The sequence below is a fragment of the Neophocaena asiaeorientalis genome, unplaced genomic scaffold, assembly GCF_003031525.2.
Source record: "Neophocaena asiaeorientalis asiaeorientalis breed wild unplaced genomic scaffold, Neophocaena_asiaeorientalis_V1.1 scaffold124, whole genome shotgun sequence".
Taxonomy (NCBI): Eukaryota; Metazoa; Chordata; class Mammalia; order Artiodactyla; family Phocoenidae; genus Neophocaena; species Neophocaena asiaeorientalis.
The window spans coordinates 15902430-15916879 of NW_020174135.1; the positions used below are offsets into that span (position 1 = coordinate 15902430).

General features: G+C 46.7%; 1 protein-coding gene across 3 annotated transcripts in view; it reads right to left on the reverse strand.

Annotated features, from left to right (window-relative positions):
• NEDD4L (NEDD4 like E3 ubiquitin protein ligase) overlaps window positions 1–14450 on the reverse strand; it is a 335334-nt gene that overhangs the window by 216505 nt on the left and 104379 nt on the right. The window lies entirely within an intron of this gene.

Below are 14450 nucleotides of genomic sequence, written 5' to 3' on the forward strand. Positions count from 1 at the left end.
CAGGGGGAGATGTCACACAATAGACCTTGTATTTGTCTCATGTCTCAGCACTCACGAGCTGTCACATGAGAACATCATCTCATGAGAACCCTCCTGACAGCCCTAATAAATCCAAATGTCTTCAACTGAAAAGAAATTAAACTATTTTAACACCGTCGCAAACTGACACACACTTTTTTCTCCCTAGTACCTCCCCAATTTTTCTGTCCCACTGAAAGCCCTCATGGTGTTTTGTCAGTATTTGCAGACATGGAGAAATGGCAAAGGGAGAAAAGAACATTATTGCAAAATGAGTAGAGAAATGACCCGTGCTGTTTTCCTCTGGGGGTGTCTGAGCCACTCCCTGCTGTTTAAATAAGCCCTTGACTGTAACCTACTCACTCAGGCAGGCTGCCCATGAAGACTCATGACCCCTTCCCCTGCTCCCAACAGGATTTTATTCAAAAAACCCCAAGCATACCTGAGAGAAAATTAGCCAATCTTGCATTTAAAACAATTTAAATTGCTGCTACTATTGTTCTTTGAGGGTCACTGTCATCAATCTGAGAAGCACTGCTGTCTACATGCATCTTTAAAAATTTAGCTACACAGAAGAGATGACAAGAGAAAAATGGTAAAACCTCTCTAGTCTTCCCTGGCTCTGTTTTTCATGTCATGGATTGCTTTCATTAGCTTCTCTGTAATGCTAAAAACTCCCACAACCTCAGACAGAACCATATTAAAGGATATTTTTAAATTTCCAAAGCCAAATACAATTATTTTTGAGACCATCCATACCTGTTTCCCATATTAGCGTGGATATAGCTAACTCTTTATAATATTTTTCTATATTAAGAATGTCAGCCTGGAAGTTCCTTTCATAAAGAAAACGAAATGTGTTTTGAAGCTCTGATCCATTAAGACGTGAAACTAAAAATGCATTAAATTCATTTTGTCTTTGGGCCCATACTGGACCCTCACTGGAAGAATTTCATTTCTTCCCAATATTAGTAAATTATTCCTTTGTAGTTCGTGGCGTTTTATTTTGATGATTCTACAAGTTTAGGAAATTATTTGGCAGGGGAAGGGAAGGAAAAAGGGGGGAAATAAAGTTTAAATGGTATGCACTGTCTACTTTAAAACCCAACTGTGTAAAAAGTACGGGATGCTTAAAGTAAAATTATTCATTCCTCTGTATAAGTGTCACTACTTGAGAATGATTTAAATACCTGCCAAAACAAACAAGATTTGAATTATTTTTAAAATTAAAAAAGAACTCCAAAGAATTATGAGATTTGAATACCATTTTAAAAGTCCAGAAAAAAATGCACCTGATGATCTGGCCACCAGAGGGAGCTATAATCCCCCATACACCCCAGTGGACACTTAACACAAGAAAGAGCCCTTCAGAAGCCTTGATGGTTAGGGACGCTTCACAATTCCTCTCCTCCAGTGAACTTTACATGGACAGAGGGGTTAAGGGTGAGACACTCCTTAAAGTTAAAGGCAATTGTGGTAACTTCAAAGTAGGAAGGAGCTAAAAGTAATGTGGTATGTGCTGGTAGAGACTTTTTATATTATTAAAATGTAATAACCTGAGTATTGCAAAGAATGAGGGGCTTAACAATGCATACAGAAAAATAAAATTAAAAATTATGAGATGAGAGGGTAAGGAAAATAGGGGCATGTACAAGTCACTGGGAGGGTACAAAAGCAGGAAAAATAAATTCAGCCTAGTGGCAGGGAGGGCTCTGAGAACCAACTAGGCCGTGAGGAATGCGCGTGCACCATAGTTTGCCAGGTGCGTTAAAAGGGGTGGGAGTGTGGGACCACAGCGGGGTGCGGAGATGATGGTCTAGCAAAGTCCCAACACCGTGCAGTGTGACCACGGAACAGTGATGTGCAAACGAAGCTGAGGCTGCACACCGGGGCGAGGTGGGCGCAGAGACAGGGAAAGCTGCCTGCAGGAGATCTCACTGGGAGGCACGGACTGAGCACGGCTGCTGGGGGAGGCGGAGGCCAACGGCTGCCCAGGAGGGCGGTGGAGTCGGGGCTAAGGAGCCGGGACCTTGATCCACCGCAACGAGTGGCCGCTGGAGGGTCGGCCAGGAGCGGAATACGGTCTGTTTGAGAGGGAGCATTCTCTGTATGCAGAAGACAGACGTGAAGGTGTGACCCCCGCTCAGGAAGCCCTCGGCACAGACACGGAGACCAGGCAGAGCTGGAGGGATGAGACAGCCGAGGACAACTCCCGGGTCCCTAACCTGGATGCCCAGACAGACGGTGGAGTCACCGGCTGGGAAAGATTAGTCCAGAGAAAGACCAAATATTTTGACATTTCAGGCCAAGAGACTGGTTTTGTTGTTGTTTTTGCAGACAAAAGAGCCCGACTGAGGTATATAGTCACTCAAATCTCATTTCTAGCACACCGACTACATACTTAATAACAGAGAGGAAATGAAATCACACTGCAGGGAGCCAGTAATCCATCTTGGAAGAAAGGAATCTGCATGTTTTCTTCTGCTGTCCAAACTGCAGATAACATTGAAAATCACTTCAACAAAATTAAAGCCACTGTGTGCAAGGAACTCCCAAGGGTTTACAAGTGAGAGTGAGAGAGAGCGGCTATATAACCGACACTATCATTTTCTCACTAGCGAAAAGAAAAAGAAACTGCGATAAAGTCATGATTCATCCATTTTGATTTCACAACCAGTTGCCCTCAAACTTGAAACACAGTATTTCTTTCAACTGCTTCTCTACCTTCCAATCTTGAATGCCTAATTTCGAGCATCTAAAAATAGCAGAGACTTTGAAACAATAATCAGTTCTTCAAAAGGGGAAGCACAACAACATACCTGTAACAACCAAAGACAGACCTGGAAACAAACCTTGCAGTTTATTTATTCCCCATCCCTCTGCGCAAGCCAGAAGGAATGTTAGCACATACCCACTGGGGCAAGGCATACTTTGCATCACTTGTGTTGATATTATACAGTAGGAATGCCAGTTCTTTTAATAATTTACTGAGGAGTTACACATTGCAGATTCCTTATTAAACATTACTGGCAGTAAGGTCATAAGTTTAAGAAATATTTGGTAGAGAAAAGAGGCAATATTTTAATGGCCACACCCTAAGTTAAACGATGGGTCTGCATCTGCTGGGATGCATATAAATTCAACTTTATTTCTTATGTAGTTATATACAAAGCACTGAGAAATCATTTTCTCTAAGACAAAAACATTTTTCAGTTGTATTCATTTGCAGACTTTAAGATCCGCAGTGCCTATGTAAAACGTTTCATAAGCTGTATTGTAAGCATGCAGCCCTTGGAGAGCAAAGGAAAAAAAAATTAAAAGCTACTGCTGCATCTAGGAACCCTACTCCCTCATGCCCAAAAAGTCAATACTGGCTAAATTCCTGTCTGTCACTGACCAACCAACAGCTCAATGAAATAGTTAATCTGGAAATCATGACCAAATAATACTGGCACCCCCAGTTCTAAATACATATGTTATAGAGAATCAACAGCTTATACTCTCAGGGGCGGGCACACTCTGTGGCCCACAAGCCGCTGGTATATAGCCAAGCCCATTCATTTAGATACTGTCCTGGCTGCTTTAGTACTATCTTGAGAGACTGTAAGTCCTGCAAAGCCTCAACTATTTACTCTGGCCCTTTACGGAAAAGGTTTGCTGGCCCCGATTCAGACTGCCTGCAAGCAGCACTTAGAAAAGGTTGTCTTTACCACTGGAGAACCTGCCAGCTTGGTTAAACTTCTAAGGCAGTCTGAAAAACCAGGTTCCTGTCCTAAATATAAACATTAAATAGAAATAATTTTATGAATGTTTCTTAGAAGATGCAGTAATCCAACATACAAGATTTGGATCTGAAAAATAATATTTTGGGGTTCCAGAGAGATACATCTAAAATGGATTTTTTTTTTTAAAAATTGGGGTATAGTTGTTGTTTTACAATGTGTTAGTTTCTACTGTACAGCGAAGTGGAGTTCCCTGTGCTATACAGCAGGTTCTTATTAGTTATCTGTTTTATACATATTAGTGTATATATGTCAATCCCAATCTCCCAGTTCATCCCACCCCCGCTTTCCCCCCTTGGTGTCCATACGTTTGTTCTCTACATCTGTGTCTCTGTTTCCGCCTTGCAAACCAAAATGGATGGTGGAGTGTGCATTTTGAAAAGCAAATGGGAAATGCAATGTTGAAAATTTTGAAATGCAAATTTCTTTTTAGGTGTAACGATTTTTTCACCTTCAGTGGTGCCGTTTTTGTCAGTGCAGGTGCACAGCGAGCCCACCCTCAAGGCCGCCTCCAGGCTTCACCACTGAGAATGAGCTGGAGAGTCAGCCCTCACCTAAAACACTGGGGAACCGTTAACAGACAGAGGAACGTCTCCCTTATTCCTTTAGTGGTGAAACTATAGCATACACCCTCCGCCATCTGAACGTCAGACCTCTCTCCATGCAATACCTACTGGCTGTGCTCCTGAAGGCTCCATTTCTGTGAAATAAATATTATCTTCATTGTCTTACACATCCCAAAACACTTTCACTTCTGACTCATCTCAAGTTGGCAACATTCCCTTCCTTATAATACTTTAGGCTCCTTACATCCTTTCCCATCACCAAAAGGGGAACTTCTGGGAGACAAATAGAGAATAAACTTTAGGATCAAGCAAGGGTGAGCTGGGGGGACGCAGGCAGCTGAGGAATGAAAGAGAGGAAGGAAGGAAGGAGGGGAGGGAGGCAGCCTGGCCGGGGTTGGGTGGGTAGACGGGGCGAGAGGCAGAGGAAGGATGCTGGGGCCCCGGGACACAGCGATGTCAGGCAGAGGGTCCAACCTCACCACTCCCCAGAGGCATCCTCAGACTTCCACCCCCCACTGGTGCCCTCTGTAATTCGTTATGTTAGTGGATTAAAATACTGCCCACGGCTCTTCAGCTGCTTTTTAACTTTTCCATTTTCTCAGGCTCCACTGTGACCAGATGAACAAAATTTATCAAGCAACTGCTACATGCGGGGCGCCCTCATCTTCCTAAAACGCATCAAATTCCCTGCCCTAGAGACTCAGGGACCAGAGCATCGTCCATCACTGATGAAGGTAAGGGTGAGACATCCTGCAATTTTCCCTCCTCTCTGTGTTAAAGCAGGTGGCAGAGCCGAGGCCCTTTAGGTGACAGATGCCAACACATTCATGTGTCAAGAGTTGAGGCAAAGAGGGGGATTCTGAACAAGGGGTTCTCATTAACATAACAGCAGGGAATGGTACATAAATGTGGCCCGTCTACTTCACGCCCTTATTTACCAAAACTGGAAAGACACAAAGGCCAGTCTATATGGGTATAGTTTAAAACTGATCAGATAGTCCCTGAATTCTGAATCAGTGCATACTCCAGCATGGCCTCTTCAGGGAATCCAGGTCATTCTAAACATCCATTCTTACAGCACTGGCTCTAGGACAGCAAGCCTGGGGCTTAAGGCAGGATGGAGACGTGCTTGCCCTGCGCACTGACCCATCTGCCACTCCTCACGTTTCTGTCTGGGAAACCTGGTGGCCTGAACAGTGTGCAAACGGTGATCGACATATTTTAAGAGGATGTTGCAGGGACTTCCCTGGCGGTCCAGTGGTTAGGACTCCGCGCTTCCATTTTTTTTATAAAAAGGAGGTTGCATGTGTTCATCCGTTCAAAGACCAGGAGATAAGCACAAATATATAAAAAGCCGTGCGCCTGCTGCAGAATCAGAAGAGGCCTTTATTTGGGAGGAAAGGGTCAATACGTTTCAACGTCATTTCAGGGTCTGGGGGTCGGGGAGAACAATGAGAATAAAGAGTCTGAGAGCTGGGTGCTCTGTGCTCCGGCATGACTAACTGTAAGAGCTCTTAGGTACAAGGATTTAAGACAGATACTTTTGTCTTGAAGTATGCCCAGAGGCCGTTAGTGTTGTGTTCTGATTCTCAGCAATGCCCTAGACAGCTAAGGCGCTCCAACAGGCCTCCAGAGGGAGAGGGAGCTTTGCGCAGAGCTGGCAGGTCACAGACACAGTGTCAGCAGAGCGTAAGGGGCCAGGTGTGCCTCAGGGAGGCCAGCTCTACACGCCGAAGACCGCCCAGGGCAGGGTCAGCACCCAACGCAGGCGGTCCCTCCAGGGACCTCAGGGCCAGGTCAGTGGGGGATACCAGCCACACACAACACAGCAGGAGGTGTGGGGTCCATGGTGACCCCAAGGGCACGGCCCTACCCAAAGGGCGCTACCAGCACACAGCTCCAGCCACGCGGCCTCACAGGAACACGGGCCAGGATGTCTAGGTCGTCGAGATTCTCCAGAAACCTAGGAATCTGGTTTTTTAATACAAAGTCTCCCAAACGTTGGCTCAAATTTTTTATTTCTTTGTTTTAGTGTTCCACGGGCCAAAGAGACACACCTGTGGGTTCAGTCTAGAACCCACACTATACAAACCCTGACACTATACAAACCCTGGCCTCATCGTGTCCTAGAAGTGCTGACAGTTAGCAAGGGGACCCTCAAGGTACTTATGGCCTCAACGTTTCTCAATCTGTAAAAGGAGGAGAGTTCTTTTGTGCGCTGTTTTCCAAAAGGGGCAAAAGAAAAAACAATTTCTAATCCTTCGGGAGAAAAAGCAAATTAGTGTTTAAAATTTACATGTATCTAGTGCCAAACTATCACCTCGCCCATTTCTTGCTGGTCCCCTGGGGGAAAATGTAATTTAACAGTGGAGGGAACAGACTTTAACCCAGGGATGAATTTTAGCATCATCAGTTACGGGACAACCAGATGTTGGGTCCCTCCTGATCAAACAGCATCCCCCATTCCTGTCTTACAAGTTTCAACTGAATTTGATCAACCTTTTAGATCCAACTCCTAAGGTACAGGAAACCCAGGAGAAAGAAGAACACATTATATGATACCACAGGAAACAATCAAATGTGGTCAGAGAGACGACCTACTGACCCCTCAAGGTCATTCAAAAAGGGGAGCGAAGACTGCTCTAGATTAACAGGGTCTTAAGAGACCTCACAGCTAACTGCAATACATGATTCTCAACTGAATTCTGGTTTAAGCAGCCCACTTGTAAAAGGCATTTCAGGGCCGGTTGGGGGAATTCAGATAATGGACTAGGTAATAGAGTCCAGCGGGCAATTATCGGTAATTTTGTGAAAACTGCATGATGGTTAGGAAGGAAGAGGGTTTTTGTTTTTTTCTCCTAGAGACACAGGCTGAAGTATTTAGGGGCTAAGTGTCATGAGGTCTGAATTATCACTTTTGAATACTTCAGGAAAAAAAAGATAGATGCAGCCACTGTGGCAAAATGTTAACAACTTAAATGTAGACGGTGGGGACTGGAGTAAGCTGGTGCCACAGAGCTATCATTAGGTGGCATTAAGTCCCCATCAGTCTCAATTACTGGAAGACAGAAGGATTTTTTTTTGCCACATCCCTCCAATGCCCGAGTCGTATGTGTTTTAAATTTTAAATCACCAGCTGCCAAAAGAAAAAATGAGAGCAACCCAAACAGGTCTAACTTGAGGCTCAACCCACACAATAAAGAAGCAACTGTGAAATGTGGGTCCTGAAACTTTCTGCACGAACGCATCAAATTCTGGACTTGGTCTGTCTTTGCCAGCATTGCTCAATTTTAAGGAGCAGCTTTATATAGTCTCAAAAGCATTCCACCCGCTGTAACCTCGAATAAAGACTCTGATCATAATTAAGGAGGAAAAGGGGGGAGGGTAGATCTAAAACTTGCACTAAAATGATCCTATTCGGTTACCACTTCAGCCTATGACAAAAGGTTAGATGTCTTAAGATACGAGCTTACCTGAAAAAGAATACAGTTTGAAACGCGAAAAGGTATTTTAAGTTTTAAAAAAAAACAGATCTTACTTATCTATTCGAAATCTAACACTTGATGATATTCACTCACAATTCTAGGCACTTGATTAGCTGCCACCACACACACTGGCTAGTTCTTTAAATCTGCTTTTTAAAAAATGCCTAGTCATCCAATCTAACAGTCACCTAGGCCAACGGCCCATCCAATGGCTGACCCTTGGCCGTTCAAGATGAGTATTAACGCACCATGGGAACGAGCTCTGAAGTCAGATAAATCTGGACTCCGCTGGTCCCACCACTCACTACAGAGCGGTTTCATCCTGGGCTGGTGACAATCCCTCTGAACCTCAACTTCCTCACCTAAAAATGGAGATAATTATTCCCTCTTCATAAAGGCAGATTCTGATGACTTCAGAGCACGTTCCATGCACTGGGCCAGCCAACCTGGAAGCACTCAAAGGAGTCTGTAAAGAACTTGAGAGCCTAGGCTCTCAGTCAGCTTAGCTCACAGCTCTAAACCTTACTAGTGGAATATAGACTTTGCAGCCTAGGCTCTCAGTCAGCTCACAGCTCTAAACCTTACTAGTGGTAATATAGACCTTGCAGCCTAGGCTCTCAGTCAGCTCACAGCTCTAAAACTTACTAGTGGTATATAGACTTTGCAACTTCTCTTTCTTGCCGTGTTTTCCTTGTCTGCAAAATGGACAGAAGAATAGGGCCTGCGGCATAAGGGCTTTGGGGAGAATCAAACGAGCTCCTGTGTAGATAGGGCAGGCCACGCCTGGCACGTAGGATGCACTCAATAAACAGGCTATCGTGACTCGCTCCCCTCCTTCCTTATACCCCATTTTAGGAAAGCATGACTCATGGACCCCAAACTGCACACATCGTTGTGGCCAAACAGCAGGACTCATCCCTGCCACATCAGAAAGTACCTAAAAGCCTCCCTGGGAACTGAGAGTGGTCCCACCGACCCCACCTGTAACTGCCCGTGAAGAGCCCGGCCCACTGCCTCTACCTCTCCTGTCAGGAATGACAGCCATGTGCTCCCCAACCCATGACTCGTGCCAATGGCTCCATCCTGACCCTAAGACTAAGTGGTTGCTGCAGGGTCTTGACCTTCTATGGCAGCCCCAGCTCAGCCTCCTGCCCCCCAAGTAGAAGTTTCTATATCCACCACCACAAGCAAATGGGTTCCCTTCTGTGGGCTTTGAAGCAGTGATTCTGCAAAGACATCAGCATGAAACGGAGACCCTTCCTGCCTGCCATCCCGCTGGCTCCCTGAGATGCTTTTCTGACACCAGCCTTCGTGCTCGCTTCCCTCAATCCCTCCTCCACGCTCACCTTTTATCAGAGTCCTAGGCGGGCCTCTTCTACTGGTCTACACAGACTCTTTGTGAGAATTACAAAAAGCACCTGCCCTGGATGGCAGGGTGGGGGTGAGGGAGATGCCTGATGAGCTAAGGGCACCTCTGAGGATTAGAAAAAAGTGACCCTTCCTCCAGGCTGGCGACCCTGCACCAGAGCTTAGGTTCTATTACTAGATTCTACTATTGAAGTCAACTCAAGCAGGATGCCATGTGCCCGGATCTCTCTGGGCTTACAAACAGGAACAAGAGCTACAGCCTCCGAGCTGAGACCGGGGCTGGAGGGAGGGGGAAACTTGTGGAACCAGGACAGCCTAGGCACAAGAGTTGCTTTCTCCTCTTGGGCTGGGGGGCCCAGCAGAGGTGCTGCTACATGAACTGGACCTGGAGAGCCGGGCGAGCAGTGCCAGAAAGGATGTAAGCAGACTCCAGGCAGAGGGGGAAACACCCGCAAAGGCAAGAAGCAGCACATTCCGCGGTGCACTTAGAGGAAGGTGAGCTTTCAGTGAAGGGGCAGGAAAAGGAGGGAAGGGGGGAAGAGATGAGGTCCTCGTTCACTCTTTCCGTAAATATTTCTTGAGAATCCACTATGTGCCGGTATCGTGTAAGGCAGGGAGAGTAAAAAATAAATAAAATAAACCCTAGCTGTCAGAAGCTAAAAATGTAGTCTAGGAGAAAGAAATAGTTATAATCATAAAACAACAACAGAGGGACACATAATACTTCCGGGTTGTAGGGCATATGAAAGACAGGAAGTGATCTGCTGGGGAACTGGGAGGGACCAGCAGAGGAGATGACCGGCAGAGCTGCCTGGCAGGTGAGGGTGAAGCCAGGGGTGCAGAGGGGCGGAGGGAGCAAAGGCAGAGTGTGCTGTGTGTAGGGATGGGGGGGCGGGTTGTGAAGCAGGCAGCGGCCAGGGTGGGACCAGAGGGGGAGGCAAACCAACCAGAGAGGGCGTGGCACACTGCGTTACAAAGGGATGTGAAACCTCCACCTTAACAGGAAACTGGGATTTCAGCCCACAGGCAAATGCAGATCAAACAAAGCAAGGAGGGGATGAGGGGATTCATCTGGCTAGGTCTGCGCCTCAGCTCAAACGCTCTGCAGCAGGCTTGAGGGTGGGAGGTGTGGACATGTCGGTGGGTCATCAGAAAGCGAGTAGCGACAAACCGTCCACCAGCACAGCATCCAAGGGACCTCCCAGGTGGCGGTGTCAACTTGATCCCCTGACGCTGCACTTTGTCTCACGAAGACAACCTGTTTCCAAAATAGAAATGGGTACCCTCTTGTATGTGGTGTTTCCAGCATGATTTTACTTCCCTTTTGATGTGTTATTGGCGTTTTACTCTTTGAAAGAGTCTGATTTTCTTTGGGCCAAGCTTAAGACAACAACAACAACAAACGCTCAAAACCCTTGCGCAGCATTTTTTTTCACAGTATGGATCTTAACAGTTGGGTGCCTCTGACCCAAGGTGACCACCGTCTCCAACTATATCCCATGTCCTGACATCCCATTTGATTCAGCATGTCTTGCAAACAAAAGTGTCCCTTGTTTAGATGACAGATTATAGGATTGCCCTTCTCCACCTGAAGGTAGGATCCAAAAGATAAACATCTTTCCCTACTGCCGCAATTCTCCACACAGACCAACTGCTGAGAAGTTCCAGGGGAGCAACAGCTCAATTATCAAATCTTCTTCCAATAAAGGCTCTTTTTTTTTTTTAAAATAGCTGCACTGCGAGGCTTGTGGGGTCCTAGTTCCCCGACCAGGGATCGAACCCAGGCCCCGGCAGTGAAAGCGCCAAGTGCTAACCATGGGACTCCGCCAGGACATTCCCAACAATAAAGACTCTTTTAATAAAGTGAGACTTTGCTGGATGGGAGCTGGAAAATGATCCTGTGTCCTCAGCACTGGATTGGGACAGAGAGAGCAGGTAAGGAGAAGGGCATTTCAGGTGCACGGTGAGTGGAAAGTTTCTTTTGTTTTTAAAAGCTTGGGCCAAAGAAAGTCAGACTCTTTAAAAAGGTAGGCCATGTGCAAAACGCCAATAACACGTCAAAAGGGAAGTAATACCATGTTACAAACACTGCATACAGAAGGCACCCGCTTCTGTTTTGGAAAAGGGTGGTCTTCATGAGACCAAGCTGAGAGGTAGGCCTAGAGGCCAGGGCCCCGCCCCCCCCCATGACAGTCCTCAGCGCTGGAGCCTCAGGCAGCCTCTGCGGGGCAAGGAGCCCACCCAGGAGGGCACTGCTCTACCCTCCAGCATCGCCTACTCCGACCAACTCGCCGGCCCTCCCCCACCCTCAGGCCACGTGACCCAGGCAGCCTCCTTTGACTCCAGAGACTGTAAATCCCTCTTCCAACACATCCAAGCCTCTATCTGATTTCTACCATTTCCAAGTGCCTGACGCTGCTGCTGAGGAAGACTGTCCTTCCTCCTCCATCCATCAGGGCTCCCAGTGCCTACCCAGCCCTCCTTCTGTGAAGGGAGAATCAGGGTCCTGGAAGACACGGAGGTGGAGGGAAGATTCAGTGACAGGCTGGGGGAGAAGGGGGGTCTGCCGGCCTGTGGTTCGGAAAGACACGGAGAAGAGGGTCTCACTCCAGGGGACAGCGCGAAGACATTACAACACCTGCCGCACTCACGGCTACTCCCCCAGGACACGTGAGCGCTGCCAGCCAACCAGAGTCATCTTGGGAGTTCTCCCTGACCCCGCCCACCGGTGACAAGAAAACTGCTCTCCTTGCTTTCTGCTAACGTACTGTGACAGAGGTGGGTTGCAAGGATGTGCATGAGACAACTTGGAAGAGACCGCGGGTCACTAGGCAAAATAACGAGGCAAGAACCGGCGCCACTCTCCAGGGAGATGCCAGTGCGGCGGGACGCTGCATGGTCACCTGACCCTCCGACTGGCACCCACTCACCGGCAAACGGGTGCTTTAAGCACTCTGGCCCCTGAGACAGGGGGAGAGGGAAGGAGGGAGGCAGGCAGGCAGGGGTGTGTGTGTTGAATTTATTAAGCTAAGACAGTGAAGGGCAGAACGCAGATTCAGAGCTTCTGGCTCATTTTCTGGCACTCGGTCCATGAAGCCACAACACTATTTCTCTTTCCACTGAACATCCTGAGGCATTATCTATAATTCCTCTCAGCCCTGCCCCAAAGAAGTGACTCTTCCTCTTTTCATATAAATGGTAACAATTCAGATCTGCTCGGCTCTTTTACGATTTGGAGCCCAATTCCGCTACCAATCTTAACCTCAGAGCTTCTGAAGAGGCTAAAAAACACAATCTGAATCAATTGCATTTTTTTAATGAAGAGTTTTGGACAAAACAAAACAAAAATGAATCGAAAGAAAAGTGACTGTAATATTCCAAATCCAACTTCTTCCTTCCAAACTCTAACATTTGATGCAAAGAGCCAGTGAGAGCAACAGGCATTTCTGACATAAGAGCACAGTCTACTGGCCAGCGTGCAAACACTGAAATTTAAAAACCAACTGACCCAGTCCTGTTCGTGGTGCTCTGTATGTTAAGCAGTAGAAGAAAGATGCTAAAAAGTAAGATGTCTCTGTCTCCAGTAAACGTCTAATTTAGTAAGAGGCAAGTGAAATGCTAGAGCATTAGCGCAGGCGCATGGTAAACCGCTCAGGGCGGCTTCACAGTCAAATGAGAAAGAGCCTGCAGGTGGGATGTGCCTCCCCTGCCCCTCCCCACCCTATCACCTGCAGCTCAGGCTGATGGCAGTGCCCCAAAGCATGCGGTTTCCCAGTGACATAACTCAGAAAGCTAACCCTCAGTTCGTCATCTGGGGCACACGTAAGCATCAGAAATTTAAAAAAATATTTCCCTGATATTGAACGTCCATCAATTTTACTTATTTACAGACAGACCTCGGAGATACTGCAGGCTCAGTTCCAGAGCCCCGCAATAAATCGAGTATCACCATAAAACGAGTCACACGAATTTTGGGTTCCCAGTGCATAAGTTATGTTTACGCTGTACTGTAGTCTATTAGATGTGCAATAGCATTATGTCTTTTTTTAAAAGTGTAAATACCTTAACTTAGAAATACTTTCTTGCTAAAAAATGTCAACCGTCGTCTGACAACACAGGATTGCCACAAACCCTCCATTTGTTAAGAAACAGTACCTGGGAAGCGCAACAAAGTGAGACATGCCTGAATTTTTTTTTGCTCGTTAACGCAAATCACATTAGTAGCTTAACTGATTTCTTTGCTAGACAAAACTCAAAATGGGCATGGTAACAGGACAGAACATAAAAGAGGTGTGCCGACCAACGGCAGACAAGGGCTTCTGCGCGGTGTTGGGAGGACGAGGTTAGCTGGACAGAACGAGGCCTCATCACTCAGGGTCTCCAGTGTCAGGCTGAGGCCCTGAACCCGAGCGTCCCTACGGGCAATGGTCCCGGAGACTCACGGGATGACCCAGTGTTCCAATGTGGTGACTCTAGCGGCCAGCACGGCCCTCTGGTTCAACCCCATCAGGTACCCAACTGGAAGAGGGTGCTGAGCAGGGACCAGGGGCCTCATAAGTGACTGGATTTAAATAGTAACCTTTCCTGTTTCCATTCGACAGGGAAGTTGGACTACATCATCTCTAATATATCCTTTAGGTCAAAAGTTCAAAAGGGCTTTCTTCTCCGAAATCTGGTTCAAATCCTAGTTCCAAGTAGCTCTAATCCTCACTCTGCTACCAGTCCAGCAACTTAAGGCAACACTGTCAACAGCCAGTAGGGCTGACTGAAAGATACAGGGATACCAGGTGCTACACGCAAAATAAAAAAGCTACAACAGCCAGAATGATTAGGCTGTGAGTGCTTCCGTAAATGCCACAGAAATCACCAAGTCTCTTAATTCCAAAATTACACATGCCAAAAAATATCCACTTCTCCCAGGAGCAAAACAATACTTTGTTTCCCTCAGCTAGGGTTGTTTTTTTTTTTAAAAAAACCAAAAAACAGGAATATATTAAAATGAACACAGACATGTTCTCAAACTTATTTTTCTACTGTGGAAAAACAGAAACATCTGAATCTAATTTCCTCATGAAATCAACCCGCAGGAAGGCCAAGCCCGCTAACTGCCGCTGTTACACAAGGTCTACACCCCTGCAAGAACGTGGTCCCTGAACCAGCTGCAGCGTGAGCATCACCTACTCAATCAGAAACTCGGGAGGCAGGGCCCAGCAATCTCTGCTTTAAGGAGA